Below are 20,301 nucleotides of genomic sequence, written 5' to 3'. Positions count from 1 at the left end.
AACAGGAAAAAAAGATTCGTCAACTTTTAGCTACCCAAGACGTGTATGACGATGTGTGTGTAGCTTGTGACTTACATCCCCATTGGACAGATGTTCGTGATTGGAAAAAAGGGGGTTTTGAAGCTTGGACCCAAGAAGTGGCCCAGTATGCACAAGAGTTGTTCAAGGAAAAAAGTTACTTTTCAACCTGTGTTAGTGACGGTGCCAGAAGAACCTGTCACCGAGAACAACCACTCGCTTCAGGACAGGACTGTCATGGACATGCCTGAAAGGTCATTCCGGGAGGACACTTGTGTGACAATACCTCATGTAGAGACTGTAAGAACATTACACACTGTCCCTAGGACATCTTGGTTACCCAAAACATGTTGTACAGACACTTGTTTATATTTCACTTTGATTGTTATGATGTGTTTTTTATTCCTGTACATCACTATTTGGGTTGTATGTATTTTTCTCTTTCGTGTTCATATTTGAAACATTCAATAAACGTGTTCTGAAAAAGTATATAAACTCTTGTCTTGTTTGTTTTTCGTGTCACAAGTGACATTTCTCATACCATGGCTACCTGTGCTGTCTCTGCTCCCTCTTCCTCCACTGTCAAAGTCATCGACGAACACTTAGATCGTGCCAGTTGGGAGGCTTTGTATCTTCGCCATCCCTTTAACATGCTCATTGCTGGACCTAGCGGTTCAGGCAAAACCGAATTCGTCAAACATTTGATCGAACATAAACATCATTTGATCGATCGGCCCCCTCAACGGATCGTGTGGTGTTACAAAGAGTGGCAATCGGCGTACAGCCTCTTGCGAGAAAGTCAAGGCGATTCCATCGTGTTTGTGGAAGGCATTCCTAAAGAAGACGACGGCATCGTCTCTGACTCCCGTCTAACCCATTTGGTCATTTTCGACGACATGTTAGGAGAAGACGAAGAAGAAATTAAACTGTGGTTCACGCGCAAAGGGCATCACCGTAATGCCAGTGTCGTTTACATCACCCAAAATTTGTTTCAACAAAGTAAAGCCCATCGCACCATCAGTCTCAATGCGCATTACGTGGTCTTGTTTAAAAGCCCTCGAGATAAATCGCAAGTGCAAGTCTTAGCCAAACAGTTAGGAACGCCTTGGCTGACTCAGGCGTACGACGATGCCACTCAAACGCCACACGCCTATTTACTCGTCGATTTGAAACCTACGACCCCCGAGGATTTGCGATTTCGTACCCACTTGTTTCACCACTGGTGCCAAGACGGAGGGCCTGTCCTGTACACGTCTCCGTCCTCGACTTCATTCACTCCCCATGAAAAAAATCTATAAAAACCTCAGACCCTTTTTCGTCTGTCTCACACAGTGTGAACATGACGTCCCTTCAGTCGCATCTTCCCGTCAAATTGATTCGTGCCTTGTATGGCATCAGTCGAGAAAAAGATCCACAAACACGAGCCCGTGTCTTAGAAGCTAGTCTCAAAGAAGTCTTACGATGGTTCACGGTGACGGCACGTCAATTACTCCAAGGAATCATTCAGATTCCTCATCAAACCCAACGCTTTTTCGATCGAAACAAAGTCGCTTTGGTCCAACTGGCCGATCCCCGCATCGACACTCAAACCAAAAAACAAATCATTTTGAAACCTGGAGGGAGCGGTACTCTAGGAGGGGTCATCATTCGCTCACTCTTAAGATGGGATCCTAATGCCCCCAAAGTTATCCCCAAGACAAAAGTCCAACGAAGCCCCAAGAAGAAAAAGAAAAAGACCAGGTCCCCAAGAAGAATAACTTCTCCAGTGGCGGGACCCTCCTCTTACCAGACACCACCACCATCACCCCGGAAAAAGAAAAGAAGCCCCCAGAAAAAGAAACAGAGAAAAAGTCCTCAGAAAAAGAAAAGTCCACAGAAGAAGAAAACTAGTCGCAAGAGAGGCACTTCGGCCAGGACGCAACCTTACACTCGCAAGCCACGACCTGCCACAGCGTCTCCGGCAGCCTCACGTTTGTCCACTTCTCCGTTGATGTCACCAGGAACTGAAGAGTACTTGGAGACGTTGATTACACCAAGAACTTCTCCGTTGATGACCCCCAAAAGAACTTCCCCAGTGGCAGGACCTTCCAATTTAGCGGCAGTGGCTGCTGCTCACAAAGTACCTTCTCCCAAAATCAAAGTCCATGAAAGATCGGGCATGTTACAAAGTTTACTGGATTTATCCAAGCAAGAACTGGCTCGATTTAGTCCGTTACGTACCCCTGCACGACGTGTCATGCCTGTCCTCAAACTGATAAAACGTAAAGACAATCAGTGGCGACGCGTTCCAGTATAAAAAAGGCCTGTGACCGAGTAGGGTATCAGTGTTTTTAGGTGCTCCTAAAGACTCAAAGATGTCACCCTCCAGAAAACCCCAAGGAAAGAAAAGGAAAGGACTACCACCACGTTTAGCCAAACATGGGGACCTGTTATCTGTCCTGTCCAAAGCTTCTCCACCCCTACGAAAAAAACTCATTCAAACGGCCTCCAAAGAGGTCATCGATACCGTGTGCGAATGTTGTTTGAACGTTTTGAAAGGTACGATCCCTTTGTCCAAACACCAGAAACAATGCTTAGGCAAACATCGTCACGTTCTTCGGAAAATGGTTCAAAAGAAAATTCCCATTCGTCAGAAAAAGAAGATGTTGGTCCAACGTGGAGGCATTTTACCTCTCTTGTTAGGCCCCATACTGAAAGGAGTCTTGGGAACCATGTTGGGAGGACTGGTGGGAGCAAGATAAAAAGGCCTTCGGAAGTCCCAAGATCTCAGAATTCACCCCTGACAACCCCATGGAAGGACGAAAACTAGCTTTAGTGCCTTACAAACGATGGATGGAATACCATCGGTGGCAAGAACAACGCACCCCGCATTTACCTCCCAATCCCAATTTGAGCGAAATGTCCCAGTTACAACACGAATTGCAATCCTTGATGGATCGCCAAGATTTGTCCGAAACAGAAAAATCGCAAAAGTACGGTCAACTCTTGCAAAGACTGCAACTCTTTCACCAGAAAGCTTTAGACGAAACAGCTTTACCCACTCTAAAAGATTTTAAGACCTTGATGAAAAGTCCAGCACCATCATCATCATTACCACCACCACCACCACCACCACCACCACTTCCATCCCCAAGGGTCACCAGAGATGCTACCCCACAAAGACCTGAGGAAGAAGAGATGCGCGAAGTGTTTCAAACACCGTCAGCAGCTCCCATTTCGAGTAAGATTGCAGCATCCTTGTTGACCCCGTCCCCCACACCCCAACGAGAAGAAATGAAAGCTTGGGTTAAAAAGATGATGTCCACGCCTCCTTCGACAGAAGTGAAAAAGAAAGAAGGGAAACCAGAAGCGAAAAAAGAAAAGAAAACCAAAGCCATTCCATTGCCACCTCCACCACTACCTTCGACTTCTACTCCCGTAGCCCATCGGACACGTAAATCTGTTTCCAAACCACCCTTTCGACCCACCCAAAGTAGCATCACCGAAGAGTGGGTGACTTATTAACACACCAACACAAAATAAAAAATGGAAAAAGTCTTAGCCAGCATTTACTACGATCCCTCGCATCCTGCAGGTTACGCAGGAGTTCAAAAATTGTATCGTGCTGCCAAAACGCGACTGAAAAGTCTCCGTTTACCTCAAGTGCAACGATGGTTACAAGAACAAGCTACCTACACTTTACACAAACCCATTCGACGCAAGTTTGCCAGAAGTCGCACCCGAGTGGAAGGCATCGATCATCAATGGCAAGCCGATTTAGCCGATGTCTCTCATTTGGCCAGCTACAATCGTGGCTACAAATATTTGTTTTGTGTCATCGACGTCTTTTCCAAATTTGCCTGGGTCGTGCCCTTGACTTCCAAATCGAGCAGCGAGTTAGTACGAGCCCTGCAACGGGTGTTGAAACAAAGCGGTCGTCACCCTCTTCGATGGCAAACGGACAAAGGCACCGAATTTCTGAACCAAGCTTTCCAAAAAGAATTAAAGAAACGTGACATTCATTTTTTTACCACCGAGAATCCCGAAACCAAAGCCAGCATCGTGGAACGTTTTCAACGCACTTTGAAAGAACGTATGTGGAAATATTTTACGCATCACCACACTCTGAAGTACATCGACATCTTACCGCACCTGGTGCAAGCGTACAACCAATCTTACCATCGAAGCATCGGACGTGCCCCGCAAGACGTGACTCCCGACAACGAAGTGCTGGTGTTCGAGCGTCTGTTCGGTACGTCCCCGACGAGGGCTGTCCCCAAGAAAAGTGGAGAGTTGACCGTAGGAGATTGGGTGCGCATTGGCAAAACCAAACGCACTTTCGACAAAGGTTACTTACCTAACTGGACGACCGAATTGTTTCGCGTCACTGGACGAGTGCATGGCCGTCATCCTACCGTCTATAAATTGGAAGACATGAACGGAGAAGTACTCAAAGGAACGTTTTATTTGCCCGAGTTACAATGTGTCACCAAAAAAGAAGACGACGTGTACGACATCGAAAGCATTCTCGAACGCAGAACCCGTAAAGTGGGCAAACGACGTGTCAAAGAAGTCAAAGTACGTTGGAAAGGATATCCACCCAGTTTCGATTCTTGGATCGACGCTTCGCAAGTCATCGACTATAAAAAGAAGAAGTGACCATCATGCCCTTTCACACATCAGACGCAGCTACGTCGACCAGTCCTTCTTCCCCTAGTTCTTCTGTGCAAGATTTACAAAAACAACCCTTGTGGGTGTGGTGTGGAGAACGTGTGCCTAAAACGCAAATCGTCTTTTTCTGCCAAATCTTCGTGGTGTATTGTGTCATCGGGGCAGCCATCGCCAATTTGAGTTTGCAACAAGGAGACAAACAATTGTGGACCATTTTATTGAGCAGTTGCATCGGTTACCTGCTTCCCAATCCCTCCCTGAAATTCTCCTCGAACGGGAACGTTGTGTCCAGTGCCAGTGCCAGTCACCACTCCAACAACCACAACCAGAACCCCATTTTGGGCGGAGACACGCCTCTGACATCCACTAACCCCTCGGACAGCCACAGAACTCTGGAATTATGAGTCACCAAAACCAATTTTACTTAACCTTACCCAGTGACAGTTCCATGGAGGTGTTTCCCAATAACACGTTGTGCTGTTACACGGCCAAATTACCTCAGGTCATCCCCTTAGATCACGAAGCCCATTGGGAAGTGGCTTTGGTAGAAATGATTCACCCGACCCAAGTCCTCAATGTCATTGACGATCAAAGTAAATTTACGGTGGAAGTCTATGACGAACCATTGAAAAAGTGGATGAATGACAATAGCAAATATCCCCATAAAAAACAAAACAAAGTCAATCCAAATTGGATGGACTATGAGTTGTTCATTCCCTCAGGCTATTATTTTAGTGGTCAACATTTGGTCAGCGCCATAGCCTCCAAGTTTAATGGCGTGTTTGGGGAAGCTTTTAAGAATATCAAGAATGCCAAACCTGTCACCCTGGAATACCACAAAAAAACTCGTCGCTTCCTGATGAAATTTCCTGAGGGGGAAAAAATCATGGGTTTCTATTTCTGTGATGAATTGTTTGACATGTTGGGTGGTAACGTAAAGATGAGGAAGAAAGTAGAACAAACACTAAAAGAAAAAACCGTCATTTACAGCAACGAGTCTTTTGGCCAGTATTTTCATACCCCGGTAGAACTGAACCAAGGACTGAATTTGATCTTTGTGTATTCCGATGTGGTGGAATACAACGTGGTGGGACACACCTCCGTACCGTTACTGCGTGTCATTCCTTTCAAAGTGGATTCTGCCGCAATCGCTGACGAGGAAGGTGGAAACACTTACCACGTCCACCGCGAATTTGTCCATCCTCACTATTTGCCGGTCAGCAAGTCGTATTTGGACACGGTCAACATTACTATAAAAGGAGATTTGGGACAAAATATTCCATTCACCAAAGGAAAAGTCACGGTGAAACTCCATTTTCGAAAACGGTTCTCTCACGACTCGTAAGTAAGTAAGTCATGTATCCAGTGTACCGAGGGGTTGCTCGACAGCGAGGACACGGTTTAGGAGACATGTTAAAATCGGCCTTTCGTTCGGTGGCTCCAGTCTTGAAACCGATGGTGACACGCGGATTGCACGCCTTGAAAGATGCGGCACTGACGCAAGGCAAAGAATTTCTCCAAAATGTCATCATCGACAAACAAAACCCTAAAGAAGCCTTCATGAGGGCTGGCAAAAATGTCTTGCTGCAAACGGGCAAAGACATTTTGGGTCGACGAGACACACCTATAAATGCCCTGCACGCTACCGAGTCAGGCATTCAGCAAGGACAAGGCAGAAAGAGACGAAGAAGAAAACACCCTTTCACCAGACTTCAAGCGAGAAAGGCCAAGAAAAGAAGAACCGTTCGAGACTTAGACGTTTTCGATTATTGAGAAAAGAGACAAAAAAATGATGCACCGAGAGTCTTGCGCTTGTTCCAAGACGGAACTGGATCTGTTTGCCATGCCCCCCACGATGATGACCATGCAAGAATCCCAGTGGGTGGAATTTAATCCCATCTCCTCTTTGACCGATTCTGCTCCCATCGAATTTGAAATCAAAGGACAGCCCGAAGATTACATCGATCTGAATAGCAGTTACCTGTACTTGAAAGTCAAAGTAACCGAAGCGAACAACGTTGCCATAGACAATGATGATGTAGTAGCTCCCGTCAACAATTTCATGCATTCCTTGTTCAGCGAAGTGGACTTGTACTTGAATAACAAACTGGTCAGCAGCAACATGGATACTTACCCTTACCGAGCCTACCTGGAGAATCTCTTGACGTACGGAAAAGAAGCCAAAAACACTCATCTAGATGCTTGCGTGGTATGGAAACCTGACCAAGCGACTAGGTTTAACAAAGTTACAATTGTTGCTGGGGAGGATCCAAATACAACGGGATTTGTAGAACGACGAAAGAAAATTCATCTAAGTCGTAGTTTAGAACTGATGGATCGCTTGCATTTGGACATGTGGTTACAAGAAAAGTATTTGCTGAACGGAGTGGATGTCCGCCTGAGACTGAATCGTAGCAGTGCCACTTTCCATTTGATGACTGGTACTGCTGATGCCACTTACAAAACCTTCATCGAAGAAGCCAAACTTTACGTGCGTCGTGTGGAAGTGTTACCTAAAGTAGGTAACGACATCAGTCAGACATTGAGCAGAACAACCGCCAAGTATCCCATACGACGCGTAGAAGTGAAAACGTTCACCATTGCCTCTGGACTCCGATCCAAGATCGAAGATCATCTTTTCCAAGGACAGTTACCCAAACGTTTGATTGTTGGCATCGTCAAGAATTCAGCTTTCAATGGTGACTATAAAGAAAATCCTTTTGAGTTTCAACATTACAGAGTGTCCAAGATCGAAGTCAGTCGCGATGGCAAGACCTTGTGTACCCGACCTTTCGAACCAGACTTTAATATCGCCGATAGGACTAAGTCGAATTACTTGAGATCGTACTTGTCCCTGTACGAAGCCACCGGACAGTTAGGAACCAACACCAGTCACGGCATTACGTACGACGAATATGACGGAGGCTATGCTTTGTGGGCTTTCGATTTCACTCCTGACCAGGGCAGCGACGAGGGACATTTCCACCCTATAAAATCTGGCCAGATTCGTGTGGAACTTCAGTTTAAAGAACCACTGCCAGCGACAGTGAACGTCATCCTGTATGCAGAATTCGATAATACCATAGAAATCAACAGTTTGAGAGAAGTCATTCTAGATTATTAGAAAGCCATGGAAGACTGTTATCCCTCTTTACCTAGTGGAGAAACTTTGGAGATGGAATGTAAGGAGACCGTGGAAGGAGAAGAATCTCAAGACAAAGACGAAGAAAATATCATAATGAAGTCGAGATGGCCAGAACAAGAAGCCCATTTAGTCTGCTGTTTTGCCAAACACTTGGTTGACAAAATGACGGAATTGATCAAGAAAAATTGCTATGGATGTCAAAACGATCATCCCAGTCAAATTCAACACGATAAATGCCTGATGTTAAGTCAAGAAGAAAAATTGGACGAGTATCTGGACGAAGCTTGGAGTCTCATCTCGAACAAAGACGTGTTGCACCAGTGGTATAAAGACTTGCGTGAACATTCTTGTCCACCATTAACCACTCAAGAGATCCATCGTATCGAAGCTCTCCTGAATCAGAGTGAGGAAACAGAACGAATAACCGTTTATTCGTCAGACATTTTCAAGCAAAAAGTCAGAATCGAATTGACGACTTATTATTACCTGTGAAGAAGAAAAACACACAAACACAAATGGATACCTGGGAACTTTATTACCTTTTGAACCACAGTTCGTATACGGCTTCTTGGAATCCCGTCGTCTGTGCTAAAGATGAACTCCCTCATCGCAAACCTAAAGACCATCAAGCTTACGTGATCAACACGGATGACAGTCATCTCCCAGGAACCCACTGGGTAGCCGTCTACTTTCCTCAAGAAGGATGTGTGGAATATTTCGATTCGTACGGATTGCCCCCTTTGGAAGACGATATCATCGACTTTATGAGAAGAAATGCTCAAACCACCCGATTCAATAATGTGAAATTACAAGGCACAGATTCCTTGGTGTGTGGACAGTACTGTGTGTATTTTCTGCATCATCGCAGCCTGGGCTATTCCTTAGAACATTTAGTGACTCATTTTGATCCTCGTTCTTCTGCTAGAAACGATGTGAAAGTAGATCGATGGTTTTGTGACCATTATGCTTATCTTTTGTCTCAAGCTAGGAAACGTAGTGTCCATCAATGGCCTAATGATTTCCAACAGTGGAAATCACAATTTCATTCACAACGTTGTCAGCCTTGTTTAAAGTAGATTGTATTTGAAGAAAAAAATGTTAGTGATTTGAAAAAAATTGTTTGATGTTATAGTGTTGGATTATTGTTAAAAATGTTGTTGTTTAGTGTTAAGTGATTTTTGAATAAAAATGTTGTGTTTAGAAAAAATGCCTTTGTCTTTTGTTTAGCTATAAGAATGTTGGATTGATGCTCTTTCATTTCTTACTATCCCTCTCATGAACGTTGCGGCTCGAAAACCGTGTGGGGGATGTTTTCCTTCACGTCCGCGCTTTAACTTTAAGAACCGGGTTGTTCCCAGTCTAGCCATCCATTGTCGACTCATCCTCCTAAGAAGATGTGCTCCAAACTAGCTAAGCTCAACGAAGCCTACGTGAATCTGCATAGGGTCAGACACAGTCTGATACCGAAGCCAGAAGAAATAGAGAATGTGAGAATGTTAAAAATCACTGAAGACCTGATAGAAGAACTCTTCCGAGAAGAAATGAACAGGGAGAAAGAAGAATGGACAGAGAAGTACAGACTTCAGAGACAGCAGCAACAGCAGCAACAACAGCAACAGCAGCAGCAGCAGCAGCAACCTGAAGCTGACAGAGGCTTTGTCGATTGTCGTATCGACACCAAAGAATTCTTCTTCTCTTTCCGAAGAAGCAGACCTATCGCCAGAAAGTCTATCCTCAGAGGACATCGCATTCTTAGAAACTAAAAAAGAATGCCATAGCAAAACAAAAAAACAGCCCTTTTCAGGGCTACCCAATACTCTAGAAAAGAAATAACGATCGATTTGCCAATGTGTGTAGGTACAGTAGTGTGAAAATAAACACTAACTCTTTCTTAAAAAATGTGAGGGTATGTGTTTGAGTTTGTGTTTGTAAGTGATAAAGTGGGATGGTGTGGATAGTAGATTAAAAAGATGTTTGTTTTTTTGGGCTGTTTGAGGTGTAAATTTGGGGTTAGATTGGATTGCTTTGCGTATGTGGATAGTCTATTGAAGTGATGGGTAGCATAAAAAAGTGAGTGAGTGTTTCTTTTAGGTCCGCGCGTTGTTGTTTTTTGGTCATGATCTGAGTAAGATGAATTTTATGTTTTTAGGGGGATGTTTTCCTTCACGTCCGCGCTTTCAGTATAAATTGAAACTCGTTCGGCAGTCCAGCTACCCTTGTTGATTGATCAACACAGCCAGAAGAATGACTAGCAGAATAGTGAAACTGTTAGAACTCAAGATGCACCTGGAATATGCCAGGCGGATAGTAAACGAACTATCAGCAAAGGCTATAGTAGAAGAAGCAAGAGTAAAGAAGGAAGAGAAGGAGAGAAGAGAGAGGGAAGAAGAGGAAAAGAAAAGAAAAGAGAGGATGTCGTTCAATATTCCCGAGACAGAGGATTGGGGTGTTGAAGCGAATCATCCTCCCTCTGCGCTCCCCAAAAGAAAGGTGAAAGAAGACTGGGGAAGAAGATGCGTGTGCGGCGCCAGGCCAGGAAGGTGCAACCATTAGATAGGTGCATCAGGAGTTCAAAAAACAGCCCTTTTCAGGGCTACCCAATACTCTAGAAAAGAAATAACTAACAATTTTGCCAGTGAGTGTAGGTAGAGTAGTGTGAAAATAAACACTAACTCTTTATTAATAGTGGAAGTGTATGTGTTTGCGTTTGTGTGTTTATAAGAGCTCAGGTATGTTTGTGTGAATAGTAGATTATGGGTTTCTTAGCAAATGTGGAGAGTATAGTTAGGGTTATATTATATGAAATGAGAAAGTAGGGGGATGTTTTCCTTCACGTTCGCGCGATGTTTGGTCATCATCTAGGTAAGATCCATTTTATGTTTTAGGGGGATGTTTTCCTTCACGTACGCGCTTTTCGTATAAGAACCCACAGTATTCATCGTTCAAACCATTCTGCAAAGAATAAAAAGAAGATGGCGTCAAACCAAATGGACAAGATGCAAACCTTGCAAGACGTTTTAGACAACTTAGGAATAATGGAACAGATGCTAATAAGACTGGTTGAAGACCATTATTCCTATAGTCCCCATCGTGTAAAGATGGAAATTAACAATTTAAGAAAAGCAAAGGACAAGATTAGTGGTGTAATGAAGGAAATAAAGGAGGAGAAGGAGGATGAAGAGGAAAAGATAAGAATAAGAACATGGAACGAAAAAATTGAAAAAGAAGAGGAAAATGAGAAGAGGAAGAAAGAAGAAGAGGAGGAAGAGAAGAAAGAAGAGAAGGAGAAAAAAAAGAAGAGAAAGAGTGTTGGAGATAAAATAAGAAGTTGGTGGAGGAAAAGAAGAAATTAGAAGAAGAAGAAGACCCAAAGGCCCTTTTCAGGGCCAGCCATATTTCTCGAAAAGAGATAGCCTTTCCATTGCCTACCCCTTTTTAAAAAAATTTTTTTTTAAATTTTAAAAAAAAAAAATCCCATGTTAAATTCCCCTTGTCCGTAGAGTGACCCACGATTTATTGCCATGTTAAATTCCCCTTGTCCGTAAAGTGACCCACGATTTTTCTCCATGTTAAATTCCCTTGTCCGTAGAGTGACCCACGATTTATTGCCATGTTAAATTCCCCTTGTCCGTAAAGTGACCCACGATTTTTCGCCATGTTAAATTTCCATTGTCCGTAAAGTGACCCAGGGGTGTTTTTAATGCTAATTCCCATTGTCCGTAAAGCGCCCCTATATACTACTTAGATGTTTTCGACTTCATAAGTCTAAAGTTATTGTTATGATTAGTTAAGTTTTTATTATCAATTTAGAATTTCGACGAGAGAACGGTGTTTTAGGTCATTTAAATAAAAGAAAACCTAACGTTTTATGTGTAAGCTCATATCTGTGTCATTCTCGTTAAACTTGTTCTAACATAACTGAGATAGGCTGTACCCGAGTGAAGGGTCCTCATTTCCTTTAATTCGTTATGTTTCACCTTTCTCGGGTTAGGCCTTCTCGTCTTATTAGTTATCTTAATCAGCTAATCAAATTTCAAAAGGGTTTAAGTTTTGCGTTAATCATTAAAAGTTAGTTTGGGTAACATATTTTTAGTTCCCGTTTTTGTGTTTGTCCATGTGCTTCACGTAGGGTTTTAGACACTCTTTCGCGTGGCGCCTTGTGACATAGCCATGCGACGTCTGTGCATCTTACTTCACCCTCATCAAGGACCCTGTATTCTTTCTAATTTAAGAAAGTTGCTGTATACATCGTCATATAAAAAAAAAATTAAAAATTATATTAGTATTCCTAATAGAATTTAGTTACCCTGTTATTTTTGTGTTGGTTAGGAGAAAAAAAAAAAAGAATATTTAAAAACCCCAGTATTGGTAATTGTGATTTTATAACTTGAGGTCTTATAGTTCCAAAACTCAACATTGCTTAAAATCGAAGCATCCATGTTCAGTCCAGTCAGTATTGAAAATTATTATGTCATTTGTTAAAAGATTTATGAGCTGTTCTAGATTTTAAGTTTAAAAACAGAAAGGCCAGAGAGAGAGAGAGAGAGAGAGAGAGAGAGAGAGAGACCTTTTAATATTTGGGAAATAATGAAGAAACTTTATTTTAACCATGAGGAGAGAGATGAAACTGTGGCTCCAGCCCGTGCTTGACGGAACGCACCCATACGTGGACGGTGAACCGAAGCCCCTTCCCCCCCCCCCCGTATACTTTGAGCCATTAAATGTAAATTTTATAGTAAAGAAAATTTTACAAAAATTTAAAACATTTAGAAGAACTGCGACTTTTTTATAGTCTGGAAATAACAAATTTTGTACCATGTGGAGAGAGATGGAACTGAGGCTCCAGCCCGTGCTTGACGGAACGCGTCCCTACATGAGCGGTAAACCGAAGCCTCCTCCTCATCTCCCCCCCCCCCCGTATAGTATGAGCCATATAATTACTTTATTGTTCGTATTACCTGACCAAAGGATAGCATAGTTTTAGTAATGTAATCTATTATTTTAAAATTATCGTATTTTCATATTTTACATCTAAATATAAAATATTATTCTTTATGATATTTGTATTTTTGCATATTTCCATGATTAGCATTAACTTATTATTTTTAGTTTTGTCACATTGGGCTATCGCATGTAGTTTGGTAAAATTTGCTATTTTGCATAGCGGACATTTAGGTATTGCTGTAATCATGCTACGCCTAACGGCTTTTTCGCCCGTAAGCCAAGCGTTGTGTATTTGAAGATTAGACGTTGTATTTTTTTAAAGACCTTATTTTTGCCCAGTTTAGCCAAGTTTGTGTCCAGTTTACCCCCAGTTATCCTGTTCTACTCTACATTTTAATTTTTTAGTTATGTCTTCCCTTATCCAGTCGTAAGTATTCTTTGTGTCCAATTGCCATAATTCTATTATATCCCTATACTTTAGTAAAATTTTCTTTATATATCTAAATCGTCTCGGAACTTCTGTTTTTTTTTAAAGGTTAATGTTCCTATAAATTTCCGGTCTGTTTCTCATACTAAATCCAAACCAGTAAATATATAATGCCTCCCAAGTTGTTTTGAGTTCAGATTTTACTTTTTATAAATCTATTAATTATATGTGAGACTTTTAGTAGTAGAGGGCTGGGGATCCCCAGTCCCTCTCTACTATTTGTCCTATATAAGGTTTCTTTAATAATGTAGTGCGTTTTATAATTCCATATATAATTTAATATGTACCTATCAATGTTATTCATTTTTTATTTTCTATATCAATTGATTTAATAGTGTAATTTATATTTGAGTATAGGTACGTTTTTGCTACTTGTGCATGCTCCATGATGCATAATGGCGTTAAAGCCCAGATATTTGCATTGTCTTTAATCTTTTTTATTAAGTGTTTATAGTTCTCTAATTCATTATTTCTACCAAAGAAAACTCCTAGAGCTTCCACTTTATCTCTCAGGAGGTGCGACGGTAAACCTGGGTGGTTTCCGCGCCAGTTACTTATTTTTAATATTTCGGTTTTGTCAAGATTTCTGTTGGAACCAGATGCTTTACCAAAATTTTCAAAATATTCTTGTAGATAAACATAAAATTTAGCATCTCTTATAAAGTTAGTGCAATCATCAGCATGTTGGAGCATTTTAAATTCTTCTTTGAGATTTCGAATTTGAATACCTTGTATTTGTGAGTTGTTTCGGATTTTATGGCTTAGAATTTCAATTGCTATCACATATAATAGCATTGACAGTGGGCATCCTTGCCTTACTGATCTTTGTATATCAAATTCTTTCGTGCATTTTCCATTTACCTGTATACATGAAGTTATTCCAGTGTAAAGGATTTCGGTCCACTTACGGAAATTTGTTCCGAAACCAAATTCGATCCTGTTTCGTTTATATTGTTTTTATGTTTAAAATGTTACTTTGTATATCCCTCCCTTTTACCCCGCAAGTTTGATTTACATTAATTATTTTTCCTAATCCCGCCCTTACTCTATTAGTTAAAATTCTACTTAAAAGTTTGTAGTCCGTGTTTAAAAGCGAACTTGGTCTCCAGTTTTTAATATCTTCTCTATCACCCTTCCCCTTATAAATAATTGTTATGATTCCCTCCCGCATTGATTTTGACATATGTTTCCTTTTGCTTAAAAGTATATTATTGTACAAAGCATTTAGGATCGGCGTTAGCTCAACGTGGAATTTTTGATAGAATTCTGCGGTGAGTCCATCCTTCCATGGTGATTTCTTCTTTGTAAGTGCAGCAATACTCTTTGATATTTCTTAGTCGGAGATGAGATCATCACACATGTTTTTATGTTCTGTTGATATCATCTCACATTCGACTTCATTTAGGTAGTTGTCCATTGTGTCAGGATCAATATTTTGTGTTGTATATAGATCCTTATAATATGAATAGATACTATTTAGGATATCGGATTTTTTCGTGTACGTAACGTTGCCAACTCTAATTTTATCTACTATCCCCCCCCCCCTTCTTAATTCTTCCCGTTTGTATAAACTTTGGACTTTTTTATTTTATATATTTCAGCAAATTTTCCTTCCCTGTCTATTTTCCCTTGAGATTCTTCTTCCTCGATTTCTTTTATTATTTTTTCAATTATTTTTCTATTTTCTTCATTTGTTGTTAAACATAGGGTTGTTTTTAGTTGGTTCTTGTCTTTCTTTAATTTTTCTGCTCTTGTATTAGGAAACTGGATTGCTTTCCTTTTTATTGTGTCTTTTAAATTACCCCCTTCTTTTATTATGTCTACAGTTTCATCGTTTTTTAAAAGCTTCAATTGTATTTTTTATTATATTCACAAATTCTGCATCGTTCAAAATTGTATTGTTTAATTTCGATTGTCCCGGACTCCACTTGCACCTATTTCTAATTTTTAATTCAATATAAACTATTTTGTTATCAGATAATTTAAAATCGGTTATTGTAACATTTTTATATATCAATGTATAAAATTAGTACCATAAAATCTATCTAACCTGCTTGCCTGTTTTTGTTTGTATTCATATGTGTATTCTCGTCGGACTAAATTTAGTTTCCTATATATATCATATAAATTGTGTTTGTCGATTAAATGTAACATTTCAGATTTAAAAAGTTTATCATTTACTGTTAAATCAGTTGTTCTATCTTTTTCATCACCTACCCAGTTAAAATCCCCCCCCCGATCCGATTTTTCATTGAAAACTTTAACAAATAGGTAATCAAGTTTTCTGTAAAGACTTGTTTTTTCTTACTTCTGTTAGCTGGAAAATATACATTTATTATATGCCAGTGGTATATCTTAATGTGTAATAAACGTCCCTTAAAAAATATATGTGTATGTATGTACGTACGTATGTATGTATGCATGTATGTATATGCGTGTGTGTTTGTGTGTGTATTTGTGTGTGTGTGTGTGTGTGTGTGTGTGTGTTAGCGACATGTAATCGATCAATCAGGTTCAGGTGAGTGTACGACCAAGTTTCGATCAGTGTTGTTATTTCTCTAAAAGTTGTTTGTAGCTTAGCTTGCATGGTGTTCCCCATACATTATTCTTAACATTTTCACGTTGTTCTTAATTAAATGTTGGTGGCGGGGTCCCTCCAGTTGCCTATTAAAAGTATCCCGGTTTTTGTTATGGTTTATCGGAGACCCAGAGTCCTTTCCAAAGTAATTGAATTCCTTCAATAGATGTTTATATGAATGGCCATCTTTAATAAAGTTAAGACAGTCGTCTGCATCTAAAATTATTTTAAGTTCATATATTATGTTTGGAATTCTTATCCCTTTTATATATCTAATATATTTTTGCTTATATTGTTGCGTATTATTTCAATTGACATTAGTAAGAGTAATATGGACAGGGGACAGCTCTGTCTTACGGATCTTTCTATCTCGAAGAACGTCGTTTACGACCCATTAAATATTATTTCTGGATATTATATTTTTATATTGGTTTAATCCACAGGCGAAAAATTTCCCCAAAACCGTAATTATTTAAACAAATTATTTCAATGATCAAAAACTTGTTCCTGTTTGCGAGATGTGACATCTACGGAAACAAGCGACTGTATGTGGTGGAAGTGGTTCGCTTGAGTTGCTTTTGTGATGTTTGTTTTTATGAGATTATTGATTATCACATAAAAACCAAACAAGGGAGCCATATCCACCATATACAATGCTTGTTTAATAGGTACTGTATTTTTTTTTTTTTTTTGTACTTCTTCCTTGCGTTATTATTGCTATGGTCATCATTCATATTACAGAAACATCAAATATCCGGGATTCACCACTTTACATTGAAAAATAAATGGCGCTATATCCCCCCCCCCCTTTTGTAGGTCAAGTGCGTTTTCACATATGGGTATATGTAGTTTCTAAGGAGTAATCAGTAAAACAAACAACAGATTCAGATATGGCGGATCATTATGCGACGATAGAATAAGGGTCTATACCGCTTGCAGATGGATTCGACTTATAAGCTGAGTACAAACTGTAATCTCCTCATGATCAAGGTATCCCATGATTCAATTGTTTTGCTATTTTCTTCTACTTCTTTCCTCGAATGCATTCTATCAACCCATCTGTTTTCGGTGGCTTTGATGTATCTAGTCTTTTACTAATTACAATGGTAATGGCAGATCTGGGTTTGTGCGGTATGCAGTTGGACTCGACTCGTAAGCAAGTATAAACGGTATGCTAGCACGCATTGCCTCTAGAATAATTTTGAACACTCTTGTCTATCTGTTACTCCTGTAATAGCAACAAACCCAGCCGAGTCATACCGAAGACTTATAAAAATGGTACTAGCTGTTTCCTCGCTAGGCGCTCAGCATTAAGATGTTAGTGTTATGACTGGTCTGCCAGGTGTCAGGATTGTGACTGGGTGGGGCATCATGCTACATGTCTGCGTCATAATGCCTGAGTGTTAGATATCCCTATAAACTGCCACTACAGACATCGTAGCAATATGACTGAAAAATTGTTAAAGTTACGTTCAAAAATCTAAATCACGCACACGTAATTAATGTAACAATTGAGGTTAAAGTCACATCGCATCAGCAGCAAAGTAACCAGTGCACATTTATTAAGTATTGTTTAACAGTCTATTCTTTTTCTGTTGCTTAATTTTGTCGGTATTTTGAAATTAATATGTTCGAAAATTAATACATTCTCTTTCAATGCATAGCTGGGTAATTCTAACAGTAATACATTTTTTTAAAATGAAGCGATGTAATCCTCTTTCAGTTCATTCTGTAAACTCAGATCGTCGATTGGAAGAAATCTGATAATCAATGATTTTAAAGTATAAATTACAGTATTTGACAATGATTTGGAAAGTTTTGCAGCAGCAACATTAACAAATATTTCATGTCGTGTTCATTTACTTTTCATTCTTATTCTCCAACTCCTATTTAAGTTACATTTTGATCTGTTAAGTCTTCATGTTTCAAATTGTAATAACTAATTTTAATTATTATTTGCACTCACTACTCTTCCTCAAATCCTAATTATTATTCCAGTTGTGCTTTGCCTATTTATTAACGATAATAAAACATTTTCACAAGAGATGCGTTTCTCGCTTGACTAAGTTGGAAGGTATTCAATGTTTTCCTTTTCTAGCAAATCCTTAATTTTCCTCATATAAAACTCGATTCCTTCATCAAACTGCATATTTTCAGGTGTTCTACTGTTTGTGAATAGTTCTTTAAAAAGCATAGTATATCTCATCTCCCTATTCTTTTTCACTTTTTCAGTCCAGGAAGAAAATATCTATCATGGTCAACATCTAGCTTTCTATTTTTCATGTGTCTGTATTTAAACAGTGTTTTCCTGCCACTAGTTATTCAGGTGAATAAAATAGGCCATTCTATATGGAAATATGTTTCCCACTTGATTGTGTAATGTATTGGTAGATTATTCAGTAAAAAGTTCTTTCAATTCAGTGTAGTTTCTTTTTTCAGTCTCATTCAGTTTATTACCAGAATAAGTCGATACGTGTATAAGCAACTGGACTTTCTAGACCGAATTAAGGATGTCTGTAATACTTTTCTTTATCAGTCATTTAAAACTAAATAAAACGCCCAGAGAATACTTCATGATGTATAAAGTGACTTTATCTAAAATCAACAAATCCAGTAGGACATTCATTTACAGCAGGACCCTTTATTGTCACCAATTTGCAATGTTTCTTCAAATGCATCGATAATGTCATGTATCAGATTTTGCCATTCCTGGTGTTGAATCAAAGAACAGCTACCTCATATACTGAATCCCCTTTTATTGCTTGGTGTCTTTATATATCTCAGTTTTGGGGATCCTATTATAGATTGATCAGGTAACGTTTACAAGATTTTTAAGTTGTACTACACATTTAGCCAAATATAAAAGTTGGGATGTTTATAATCATATAAGTATTTTATTCCGTTCTCGTACGGCACTGTTTTATCCATCTTGTCCTCAGGGTTTCTCAAACTTTGAATTCAACAAATGGATACTTTTATTGTATTGAATGTTATTCTTCAACACAGCAAGTTTTGACTACATTCTTATCTCGTCCTAACTTGTAAACAAATATGCATTATCTCTATTTAAAAAAAAGACAGACATTGTTGGTTTCATTTTAAACTCGTAAATAGTTCTATCACCTGTCTGAATACTATTGAATTTATTAATACAGTGTAGCTTTTGTACCATTAGAAAGAAATAATCTCAAAGTAGTGCTAACTCTACTGTTTGACTGTGCTAGTTCCCAATGATTTTTATTGTTGTTGGGTTTAACGCCATTTTTCAGCACACGATAGGCTATGCATGGCGGCCAGTATTAATGGTGGAGGAAGAACCCGGGAAAACCCCGGAAAGAACCACCGACCCACGAGAAGCTACTGGCAACCTTTCTCACATACCCACATTGGCCGAATCCGAGACTCGAACCCACGCAGACAGAGGTGAGATGGCAGTGGTCCGTATCGGAGAGTTCCCAATGAATCTTTGACTTTTAATGTTAGTGTTTGTGACTATTGTTATGGTTGGGGTGTGGTGCTCCCAATATTTTATATGAACTAATATAGAAGTCCCACCCAGGCTCTATTTTGTTGGAAGTTAAATTTAGTGGAAGATAGATGTAAAGCTCTGAGCCCCCAGTCAGCGATGTCGAGTTGAAATTCAATGAATAACAATTTAATAACAATTCAATAATCAAATGACTCAAATGCCCAATTACACTACTTCCGTTCGACTCTTTAATAAGCCTATTACATCACTATTACATCACTTGATTAGCAATGTGAGACTGATTTCCACATGTCCTTGTATTTCTACTCAACTGTTGTATCATTTCTCTCTCCTATTTCTCCCAATTCCTTCTTTTTCTCCCCGACCATCCTCCATATTACTTCTCCTCCTTCTCCTCCTCCTCGACTTTATCTAGACCCCTTCCCCTCCTCCTCCACTTTATCCCCCACGACTGTACTTCTGTCCACTTCGACTGTTTCGGCTAGTCTCACTTCCGTCTCCAACTCTTGAAGACTCGGGACTCAATGGAACCGGAAATTGTGTGTCCCCATAATTGCTTCCGGTGAAAACACAAGAACGGTACAGTATTTTTCCTTAGCCATCTCATATCGCACTACACACAGCCTATCGTCAGATAACAGCTATTAAATTTCTTCGGTCACGCATTCGTTCACATCGAGATACCCATACGTTCTTGTATGGTAAAACAAACGTCATAATACAGCACGGTATCAATTACTTCTTATACATACATCAATAAACTGCGTCACATCAGTACATATTCCTAATCACGTTATACTAAACAATATCACAATAATCAGACGCATTTCTTTACCTTACAACTCACATTGAGTATGCAAATATTCAAATATCCATGCTCTGGCATACTTCAACCATTTTCCAAATTCACAATTCAAGCATGTGCAAATTCTAACATAATGCATCAATAAATGCACTGGTTTAATACGAAGTAACCTAATAGCGAATTA

This window comes from Sinohyriopsis cumingii, chromosome 3 (genome assembly GCF_028554795.1).
Source record: "Sinohyriopsis cumingii isolate HCF-2022 chromosome 3, ASM2855479v2, whole genome shotgun sequence".
Classification (NCBI taxonomy): Eukaryota; Metazoa; Mollusca; class Bivalvia; order Unionida; family Unionidae; genus Sinohyriopsis; species Sinohyriopsis cumingii.
The sequence above is the reverse complement of the archived record's forward strand: the minus strand, read 5'-3'. Positions refer to the sequence as shown.